The following is a 12,255-nucleotide window of genomic DNA, read 5'->3' as shown; positions in this document are numbered from 1 at the left end:
ATAAACTTTTCCTTGTGGGTGTATTCATTTTACTGGTGGGGGATGCACAGAGCTGGGTAATGATAGGTATGCATGTATATAAGAAGATTTGATGAGAGTAAGAACACAGATGGTTAAAAATCTAACAAAAGGTTTTATGAATGTAATATCCCATTAGTTGAGCCTGGAAGTAGGATCATCATTCTGAGAATCAGAACGTTCAGAGACAGGGATGAAGGATGACTTAATTCCAGGAATAGTTTGTACAAATGAAAGCAAGTGAGGGGCAAAATGTCAAATTTGAAAATCATTTACTAGGTCAGGGGTTTTGTTGGTGATGGTGAGTTTTGTTTTCATTTTTATCTTGTTTTGTTTCATTTTTGTAGAATGTAAAATATGTGAAGGAGTATAATATGAAATGAGACAGGGGATAGAGCGCTATACCTGAAATCAGGAAGACCTGAGTTCAAGTCCAGTCTCAGACAAGAATCTGAACAAGTTACTTTCATGTATGTATATTTCCTAATCTGTAATATGTAGATTGTAATAGCACCTACTTCCCAGGGTTATTATGAGAATAAAATAATGTGTATAAAGCAAACTGTAAATCTTAGAGCACTATATAATATAAATATGATCTATTGCTATATCACTCTAATAAAATTTCTTCCTCAGTGATAGTTAATAACCAACTAAATGATTCAATGATAGAAAGCTGGGCTTGGATTCAGAAAGATCTACCTCAAATTACAACCTCAAATGCCTAATAGCTGGGTGACCTAGTTAACCTCTATTTGCCTCAGTTTCTTCAACTGTGAAATGGGAACAGTCATAGTACCAAACTCACAGGATTGTTGTGAGAATCAAATGAGATAATATTGGTAAAGCACTTAGCACAGTACCTGACACATAGTAGGTGCTATATAAATGTTTATTACTACTGAAAATATCAGTAGGTTATTACATTGAATTGATTACAATCAGTAAAATTATTTTAAATATTACTACTACTAATAATAATCCACTGATATTTGATATTATAGACCATGCTCTTCTAATGAATATTATTACAACTTATCTGGCTCTTAATAATTTTTCTGTTCTGAATAACCTCTCCACATGCTCTTACTATACCTTCCTCAAAGCTCAGGCCTTATCTCTCCTCTCTTTTCTTTCTGCCTCTTGGTTTTAACAATTTTCATGGCTTCAAAATAATCAGTTCTATGAAGATGATTCCCCAGTCTACTTCTCCAGCCCCAACCCCTCAGCCAAGCTGAAAGCTTCCAGTTCCACTTCTCCCCATTAAACTTTGGCTTTATTTAGGAAAGGAAAAATTATATCCAAAAAAATTATTTTAGAGTGATTAGCCACCCAGCAGATTGGAAATAGCTGGAATTCCTTATCTCAATAATTTCTTGCCTTTGTGGCATCTTTTTGTTTGTATCTTAGTTCTGGAACTCATTAGTAATTTCTTCCATGTGACCAGAAAGTTTATAAAATATTTTTATTTTATTACTTAAAAAAAAAACCAGTTTATCATTGTATAAATGCTAAATGAACTTTTCTTCTTATGATTCATGGAGTTCCACTCAGGGATGTATAAATATATATATGTGTGTGTGTGTTCATATATGTATATATGTGTATATATACATACATATCTGTATACATATACATAGATATATATCTATATCTATATATAGTGTGTCTATAAAGCCATTTTATCCCAAGCCATTACTGACAAGATATTTCTTTCTATTGCTATATAACCCTTGAGGCAGTTGGTAGTGCAGTGGATAGACCACCAGTGCAGGAGTCGGGAGGACCTGGGTTCAGATCTCACCTCAGACACTTGACACTCACTAGTGTGTGACCTTAGGCAAGTCACTTAACCCCAACTGCCTCATCCTGGGTCATCTCCAGTCATCCTGATGAATATCTGGTCACTGGATTCAGATGGCTCTGGAGGAGAAGTGAGGCTGGTGACCTGCACAGCCCTCCCTCACTCAAAACAAAGTCAAGTGCAAGTCATGTCATTATTTCTCTGATGGCATGGTCTTGTTCAGCAACGAAGGATGAGCACACAGGAATATATAACCCTCACTAAGCCCATCCCACCAAGTCTTGCTTTCACCTATGAGACATCTATCTTCCTTATGTTAACACCTCAAGTTCACTTTATTATGTACTCTGAACATTGATTGGTCCATAGACAAAAATCTTAAGTGTATTTTCCTTCTCCTCCAAGTGATTTTCTCCTCTGAATGACTAGATTTCTCCTCTGCTAGTCATTCATAGTAGGCTTAGAGGTTCATGGATTTAAATCTAGAGGGGAGAGTAAAGGCTATCTAATTTAACCCTTTAGTTTTACATATGAGGAAATTGACTTTCCTCAAGGTTAATTGACTTACCCAAGGTTATACAAGTAAAAAACATTAAAGGCCAGATTTGAACTAAGGTTCTCTGACTCCAGAGCCAGGAGGCATACCACATCAACTGGACTCCCCCCTCCCAATATGAAGGAGACTGGCAGTCTGAATATTACAGAACCAGCAGCTAGCATTTCTATAAAGCTTTAATGTTTGCAAGGCACTGCAATATGTTACCTCATTTAATCCTCACCGCAACCTCGTGATTTAGGTTCTATTATCACCCTGATTTTACAGATGTAGAAATTTAGGCACAGAGAAGTTATGACTAGGCAGGGGTCCCGCTGCTAGTATCTGAGGTAGGATGTGAATTCAGTCCTTCTTGATTCCAAGTCTAATCTAGCGGCCATCTGCCATGTAGTGCTGGACATGAAGCCAAGAAGCTCTGGGTTTAAATCCTCCTCCTGACATTTAATACTTTTGTGACAATGGAGAAATCACAGCCTCTCTGTGTTTCAGTACCACCATCTGGGCAAAGGGGGATACACGAAGTTCTTAGCTCACAGGGCTATTGTGAAGCTCAAGTAAATGGAGTGTGTTTTGTAAACATTAAAATGCTCTTTAGATATGAATTCTTGTTGTTATTTGATTTAGTTGTTGTGTCTGGACAGTTTTCTTCCTCCTTTTTCTATATTTTTGTTTTCAAGCTTTCCTGATCAGATCAACAAATCTCCAGGCATATGCATTCTTTTCAATCCTCATGTGATAAAATCTATCCCTGGCCTAGAGCTCATCATGCTCATATCTTAAGGCATGATCCAGAAAGCCAAATCCCTTTCTCTGACATTATATTTTTAGCCAGTAAATCAATTTCTATATCCTATTTTCCCTCCTCGCATCCCTCCCTTTAGGCATCAGAGGGTAAGCCTGTTTTTGAATAGGCTAATTACACCCCCTGAAGTCCTGTTATAAATTTGCTCTTAGGATCATGTCATATATTCCCAGATTATTGCATATTTTATATTATTTGAAATTAATGAGGTTTTACTATAATGACTTTAACGAGCTTTATACTTATACATTCCTATTTAAGCATTAGCCATATGTACAGATAAATGGATTATCATACAAGGAAGAATGTAGCTCCAGATTTTTCTGAGGCACAAAGAGTTTAAATGACTTGGCCAGGATCATGTGACTAGTATGTGTCTTCCTGACTTCATGTACGATTCTCTATCCATGCTATAACATGGAAGTAAACTCCATGAACACTGTCTTATTTCTCTTCTGGTCATCTGGATTTTTTCCTGGTGAAGACCTGTGATCACTGACACCACAGAAGTGTCTGAGAAATCCACAGCTGTGGTTGCACCTTCCCATACATCCTCCAATGCAGAAAACCAAACAAACAAAATCAATAGTATTGTAATGAGTGATTTGGGGGTTGAGAGAGATAGGTACCATTCTCAACTAGTGTTGCCAGTTGTTCTTCATCCATCATTCTTTTTTTTTTCTTTTTGTAAAATATATAATTATTTATTTATTTTTTAGTTTTCAACACTTACTTTCAGAATAATTCAAATTCAAAATTCTCTCCTCATCTCTCCTCATCCCCACCCCATACAAAAGCTGACTGAAATTTTCCAGGTTATATGGCAAAAGGAGGTTATCCCCCAGGAGTTCAAAGATGCCTCCATTGTCCATCTCTATAAGGGTAAAAGGAATAGGTTGTCCTGTGACAATCACAGGGGGATCTCTCCCTTAGTCTTTGCTAGCAAAATTCTTGCTAGAGGTCTCCTTAATAGACTGATCCTTCACCTGGAAGATGGTCATATACCTGAGAGCCAGTGTGGCTTCAGAAAGGGCTGAGGAACAGTGGATATGATGTTTGCTGCCTGACAACTCCAGGAGAAATGCCAGGAGCAGAACAGAGGTCTGTGCACAACGTTTGTAGATCTGACCAAGGCCTTTGACACTGTTAGTTGTGAGGGTTTATGGAAAATGATGTCAAAATTTGGTTTCTCTTCCCTGTTTTTCCTCCACCACTCTTACTTAATTTTCAAAATCCTTTTTGAGCTCTTCCTTGGCCTGAGACCATTGCATATTTCTTTTTTAGGCTTTGAATGTAGGAACTTTGAACTTACTGTTTTCCTCTTTGGTTTTCCTATGATTATATGCTTTGCTCTTCTTCATCAGACAGAAGAAAAAAACCTTTTCACAAAGAAAGCAACCTTCTATAGTCTTATTTTTCTCCTTTGGTTGCATGTCCCCAGGCAATTACTTGATTTTTGAGTCCTTTGTCATCCAGTGGAAGGTGTACTACCCCAGGCTTCAGAAGAAGGACAAACACAGCAACAATCTTTCCCTAGAGGACTACTTTAGTTGCATCTCAAAAAATGCTGTGTTTTATATGATCATTTTCTTTCACATAATTATTATTTCTATGATTTGTTCTTTGCCTCACTCATTATTAAAAATTTCATTGCGAAGTCTCTATTTATCTCTGTGCTCCCTGTATTGATTTACTATTTTTATTACATTATTGTCTGTAAAAGATGTGTTTGCTATTTCTGCTTTTTACAATAACTGTTTTCTAATACATGTTCACCAAGTGGTGCTTAGAAATAGACATATTCTTTAGTAGTCCAACTTTGAAGATGTCATGTATCCTTTAGCTATTTTCTCCAGCAGTTTGTTCATTTCTAGCTTTTTTTTCCTTGTTTATCTTTTTTGTTAGATTCATTCAAAATGGAGAGGGTACTTTTAAATTTCCTGCCACTATTACATTACCATTTATTTAGGCTTTCTTGTTCTTCATTTAAATTGTTCCTTTATGAAGCTACATGTTAAGGCATTTGATATACATATATGTGTGTGTATGGTTAATACTGATATTGGCTCATTATCTATTATACCTTTCAGCATAATATAGTTTCTTTCTTAATCCTTGAATGTGTTTTGCTATATCTGAGAGCACGATCAGTTAGTTGCCCCAATTTTTTTGCAACGGTGCTTTGGATTTCTATGTAATCTTGCCAGAACAAAAAGAAGGTTGTAGCAAAAGGAAAGCACATCTACATTTACTATATGATCAGAATAGGTAGTCACCTAGTTGATGTTAGTTGATGACAGGGAGATCTCTGGCTTTCAAGTATCTCCTTTATGGGTTTATTGGAGGGGTCCAACATTCCTCTATTAGCAACTTCTTTCCTGCAGTCAGGAAGACTTGAGTTCAAATACAGCCCTAGATACTTAGTAACTGTGTAACCCTATTTGCCTCAGCTTCTCTTCTGTAAAGTGAGGTAGAGAAGGAAACAGCAAACCATTTCAGTATCTTTTCCAAGAAAACCCCAAATGAGCTCCCAAAGGATTAAACATAACTGAACCATAATATCTTTGTCATCATCATCATTGTGACATAATTTATTATTTAGCAAATAAATTTCCTCTAGAAACAGTAATTAGGTACTTGGATAAGGGGAGAATAAAAGGAGATAAAAAGGGATATAGATAAAGGATTTGGGGCATTTGAAGGACAATTTGTGTTAAAGTCCCAACTTTTTTGCTGGATGGACGCTGTATTCAAATCCATAAAGAATTTTAATATAAAAACTGATTAGTAAATGGTGTCCATCTACACCAAAAAGAAAAGGGGATTTAATAAAATGAGAGTTTCAGGTTAGTTGTAAAAGGGAAATTCTTATCTCTGAGTTAAATAACAATAAAAAGTTTTGGACAATTTTTTTTTCTTTCTGAATTTCCTTTCCTGGGAATTTTTAAAAGGAGAGACAAACATCTGTCTAGGAGGCTCAAGTGTAGTGCTACCCAGAGACAGAGGTATCAATTACATTTCAGCCCCCAAGTCCCCTCCATTGCTCCATTCAATAAACCCCCAAATCCCTTTTCCAATAAGTGAGCATCATGCATGAGGTGTCGATGAGGCACTTTAACGCCTAATTATTTTTTATTCAGTTTGTTTGCAAAGATAACACAGTGGTTTGGCTTAGTCAGCCTCTCCAAAATTCTTTTGCCATTATTGAATTTAAAACATCTTTTGTCCCTTGCTGTTTGGTGTAACTGAAACTCTTCAGCATCATGATTTTTCAAAGAGGGAAAAAAATCCATTTTCTCAGTATCTCTCCAGAAAATCCATTAGTTCACCTAATTATTACAAATTCCAAACACTTTAAAAATATTTAGAGAAAAAATACAAGGATATTTGATATTATATATTAACATAGAAATCTTACATGGGAAGATATTTAAATCAGTGGAGAGAGGAAGATGCCAGAAAGCTCTCTTCATCAATGAGCAAAATCATTTCCCTACATTAGTCCTTAACCTCTACTGTTTAGTTCAGTTCTCTTAATGCAATTGAATTCAATAAGCAGCTATTTTTGGAAAGATAATTGCCAAATAGTGCACATATTAATAAGCATTTTGAAAGAATGTTAGAAAAACTGAGATACCAAGTTTATCCTCTTATTCCCTCCATCAAGAGACATTAAGGGAGGCAACACTGTGTCATTGAAAACATACTAGACTATGGTTCAGTAGAGCCCTAGATTTGCATCCTCCCAGACACTCACTGGTGGATTGATATTGAGCAAGTCACTCACACTATATAATATAGACTTTAAATAATATATATAATATATTAATATTATAAAATGATGTATAGATATTATAGTGCATTAATATATTACAGAATATATTATATATTGGTAGTAAGATGCTATATTAACAATATATCAATATAATAACAAAATTGATTGAATACATATTATATATATATGTATATACACATGTTTATATGTATACTATTTAGACTCTGTCTATACTTCGATACTACCATCTTTGTAGGCCTGAACAGTATATCTTTCCTAAGGAGTTTAAAATAGCATCCTAGAGCATACAAAAGATATGTAAAATCCATTTTGTTCCACAGTGCTTATGCAGAACAAGCAATACTTAGAACACAGTACATGCTTTCCACATGTATATGTATGTATGTATGTATTTCTATCTGTCTCTATTTCTATATAAAGAGGACCCAGGATTTAAGGTCCGCTCTATCTCTCTATATAGAGGGGACCTTAGAATACCCCCTCTATACAAAGAGATGGATATAATAGATAGCTATAGATAACAATATTGATTCAGAGGCTCCTGAACTTACTTGACCTACTACTCCCTTTTCAAGAAAAATACTTGATGACCTCCTGTAATTAAGTTAGGTTAACTCTTATTTTTATTTAACATCCCCCAATTGCACCTGAGGCTACTACCACCATCACCCTGGATAGTTCCAGCAACCTGGATGCAGTATTGCCAATTTTGTCAACCCATGAATGTTGTCATTCTTCCCACTTATTGTAGTAGATAGCCACCAGTTGGTTGATTTTTGTTCTTCATTGTTGGAGAGAACCAAATTAACATCATTATATTGGAGTCAAGTATGTCCAACTGTGACTGATCAGACCAATATGAGCTTGAAAGTCTATACCACAGATGGGCTGCAAATAGTCCACATGAACATTTGGAGTGGAGATGTCTCTAAATTTTTGCATCTCACATTTCTTTTGAGCTACTGCAATTCTACTTCACTCTTAGAACACAGCACTTTCTTTAATGTGGGCATGCCACACTGGGCAGTCTTTTGCCAATGTTGCCCATGACATGAAATCAATTCCAAAGTTTTTCAGAGAGATCTTGAGAGTGTCCTTGTATCACTTCTTCTTATCTTTTTGTGGGCACTTACCTTATATGAGTTCTCCATAAAATAGTCTTTTAGACAAATGTACATTTGACATTTGAACAATATGGTCAACTCATCAAAGTTGCACTGTCTGAGGTAGAGTTGAAATGCTTGGTAGTTCAGCTTGAGAAAGGACTTCAGTGTCAGTTACCTTATCCTTCCAGGTGAGCTTCAGAATCTTCCTTAGTTAATTCACATGGAAGTGATTCAGTTTCCTGGCATGGCACTGTACAGGTTCACAGGTCTCCAACAGTGAGATCAGCACAAGACTTTGCAGACCTTCAGTTTGGTAGGATTCTCTTAAACAATGAATTCACTCTGGCAATGTGTGCATCAACCTCATCATCTATGTGTACATCTCCGAACTAAGTGAACTTTTCCACAGCATTAAGTATTTCTCCATTTACTGTAACCGATGCTTCCACATATGGATGGTGTGGTGTTGGCTGGTGGAGAACCTATGTTTTCTTGTTGTTAATGGTTACGCCCAAATTAGCACAAGCAGCAGAGAATTGATCCATACTTTGTTGTATCTCAGCTTCAGAGGTTGCACAGATAGCAACTGAGAACCTCTCCATCTTTACATGATGATCCTACGATATTATATCACCTGTCTATATTAAATTACATGTCTCTGCTACTGTTTTCATCAAACTATTCAATCATGTTAAGATCCTTAACCCTTTATAAGCTCATCAGTGTGTCTGCATCTCTTCAGTTATACAGAGTAAACAAATATACCCTGAGACCTATCCAACTTTTGTTGCCAACTGCACCCATTGCCAGAAAATGGTCCCCTTCCATCTCTTCCTGACCAGTTGTCACACCCCCTTACCATCTCTGATCTGAAAATTCCTGAAGGTGCTTCTTCTGTCACAGCAACCTCTAAAGTCCACCACCAGTGGTGATCCTGCTAATTTCATCTCCCTATCACAGACCTCTTCCATAGACCTCCTATGCTACCTTAGGCTGGAAAAAAAATGCCTCCCTCTGACCTTTTTGTTGGCTCTGCTGGTGCAAAATTATTTTAAAGTTATTTTGGGGAATGTTGGGAAAGTTCATCTAGGTCCAACTTGTACTCCACCATCTTGGCTCCATCCCTCATTGTTATTTCCCTTCTTTGTTTTTGAGCCTACTTGTGGAATCCTCATCTCCTTTAGTACTTGGGTTAGTTATACTACCGTCTTAGGGATCCACACACCTCAAATAAACAATAACATATTAATATCACATATCTTTTACTAGGAAGCTTTCATCATCTTTAATCAATTAATCAGCAGACATTTGTAAGTTCTTACTATATGCTAGACACTGTACTATGTGGTGGGTATACAAATATGAATATGAGATAGTTCTTGCCCTTAGGAAGCTTACATTTCACTAAAATAAACTTCCCTCAAATATTTGAAAATACTTATGACTCTACATTTGCATTTTAGCACATTAGTGTTAACATTTGGTGTTGCCCTTCAATCAATAGCCACTTTTTAGAGAGGAAGGCATTTTTACAACACATGTGACTCAGGCTAGAATCTCCTGCTTCTCCAAGAGTACCAAATGCCCTCTTTTTATTATTATTTTTCTAAGATCAAATGAAATCTTACCACCTACTTTTAAAATTCCCTGAGTGAAGATTGGTTATTCTGTCAGGAATTTCCTCATCTGGCAAGCCTATTTGGATTTGACCTTAAGGGACTTTTATTGGAGAGAGGGGAAGGCATGGGAGTGAGCTGAAGGAACATGGTGGCGTGCCTGACCCTTTCACTCATGTCTGAATACCAGGCCAAAATTGTTGGTCATATATCTAAGAATTTTTCTGAAATAGTTATACTTGGCTGGGGACATCAAAGAACAACAAAAAAATTACTCTCCTGTTAGAAATTGAAGTTGTTTGTGTGTTTCCTTGAGGAATAAATGTTAGTGGACATAAGAGAAAGAATATTTTAGATCTCTAAGTATTCTGGCATAGTTAATATGATAAACACATAGAAGCCAGACAATGCTAATGATAAAAATAATATCATGTATAACCTCTCAAGCAATAGGTTAATTTAACATAAATTTGACTTGGAATTATGATTTCAAACAGTACTAGGTTTTTATTTGTTTCTCTTTTGATTTATAGCTTCAATAACTAGACATACATAAGACATATTATTATGTTAGTTCTGAGGCGTATGGAGAAATTATATATGGATAATTATTGCTACAACCAAAGAAAGAGAATACCAAATGGGTAATTTTCATCTCTAACAATGAAGAAATGTGCAGGGCTATCAATTTCTTAGAAACTTTCCCATAGTTTGTCATACACACACACACAAAATAACCCATTTTTTTTATACTGTATCCTAATTGTTTTCTAGTTATACAGAAGACTAGATTAAAAACTGAAAAAAGAAATGGCTTCAAATTCCACCTCAGATTATTGGTATGGCACTGGATCAATCATTTTACTTTTTTTTTTTTTTGGTTTCCCTATCTGTAAAATGGAAATATTTACCTCATAGTGCATTTAGAAGGATAAGGATAAGGCTGAGCTTGTCCTTTCATTGCTGTAGGGAAATCCCAGATGAGGAAACTCCTGCTGTCGATGCAGAAGTGAATCTGGTATATTGGCATTTTTATGACAAGTACTCACTGAAATAGAGCAATCCAGCAAATTAAACAATCATTTATTTATTAAATACCTCCTGTATGCCAGGCTCTGTGCTAAACATTGAAGTTACAAAGATAAGGACAATTATTATCCCTTCCCTCGAAGAGTTTACAATCTATTAAGAGGGACAACCTCTAAACATATATATGTTTATACAAAATAAATTCAAGGTGATTTTCAGGGGAGACACTTGTAGCTGGGGAAGAAGAGATTAGGCAATCATGAGTTAAAGGGAGTTCAAGTAAAGGATGCAGGATTTCACTAGTGGTTGGGGACTCAGAAAGAAGTTCTGTTTGAGTCAATGTATAAATCTATGGTCTTAAATGATAAGTAGGTGTTGCCCAGAAAAGAAAGGTAGAGTCGAGGAATGAAATGTTGACTGATTATTCTCTGAAAAGTTTAGGGAGTATAAAACATAATATTTCTTTCCAGCAAGGCACACTTCCCAAATGGGTATGGGAATCCCCAGTGAGTGGCTATAAATATCACTTAGATGTTAAAAATAGAATCCATAGGCAGAAATATTTATGGAACAGCAAAAAGTCATTGTGCCAAATACCCACTGATAAAATATAATAATAATTTCAAGGAAGCAGGGGATTTTAGAGTCAAAAGGGACCCCTGAAATCTTCTATTTCAACATGTAACCGAGAATGAATTTCTACTGTAGTATGTCATCGTCTTGAATTTCAGAAAATTATTTAAGGAGCATCCAGCACCTTTGAAATCAACCTATTCCAAATTTGGACAGTTCTAATTGTTAGGAAGCTTTTTTTGTTTTGTTTTGCTATCCTGAAATCAAGCTTCTGTTTGTTTCTTTGCGATGTTCCTGTCTTCCTTTTGGTTCTGTGCTATGGAGTCAAACAAATAAAATATAATCTTTCTTCCACATGACAGACCTTCAAATAGTTAAACACAGCCATCATGTCTGCCCTGAGTTTCCCCTTCTACAGATTAAATGTTTGCATTTCCTTTCATCAATACTTAAATGGACTCATACGATTTGAAGGATTTCATACATTTGATTGCATTCCTTTGGATGCTTGCCATATATCAATATTTTTTTTCCCTAAAAAATGTGGTGCACAAAACGCAATACAATATATAAGATGCAGTGAAAACAACTAATATTTTATTCCTGGAAGTCAAAGCTTTCTTCCACTAGAACATAAGCCTTTTGAGGGTAGGGAATTATTTTGTCCTTCTTTGTTTTCTTATCCCTTAGCACAGTGCCTGACACAATGTAGGTGCTTAATAAATTGTTTTATAAAATGTTGAATATTTTTTCCAATTATATATAAAAACAATTTTATATTCTTTTTTTTAAGTTCTAAATTCTCTCCAATTCTCCCTCCCTCCTTTCCCTTATCCCACAGGTGACAAATCATTTGATATAAGTTATATAAAGGCAATCATGCTAAACATATTTCCATGTTAGCCATGTTGTGAAAGTCAACACAGACCAAAAAAAGTAATCCAAACACATAAAA

General features: G+C 35.7%; 1 long non-coding RNA gene across 1 annotated transcript in view; it reads left to right on the top strand.

Annotated features, from left to right (window-relative positions):
* Positions 1–369: 369 nt before the first annotated feature.
* The window catches only part of LOC140529870 (uncharacterized), a 59,268-nt gene continuing 47,382 nt past the window's right edge, over positions 370–12,255 (top strand). The window contains exon 1 of the long non-coding RNA XR_011975713.1: positions 370–488. This is a non-coding gene — a long non-coding RNA (uncharacterized lncRNA). The remainder of the gene's footprint in view (positions 489–12,255) is intronic.

This window comes from Notamacropus eugenii, chromosome 2, assembly GCF_028372415.1.
Source record: "Notamacropus eugenii isolate mMacEug1 chromosome 2, mMacEug1.pri_v2, whole genome shotgun sequence".
Taxonomy (NCBI): Eukaryota; Metazoa; Chordata; class Mammalia; order Diprotodontia; family Macropodidae; genus Notamacropus; species Notamacropus eugenii.
This window is presented reverse-complemented; position numbering and strand designations above follow the sequence as displayed.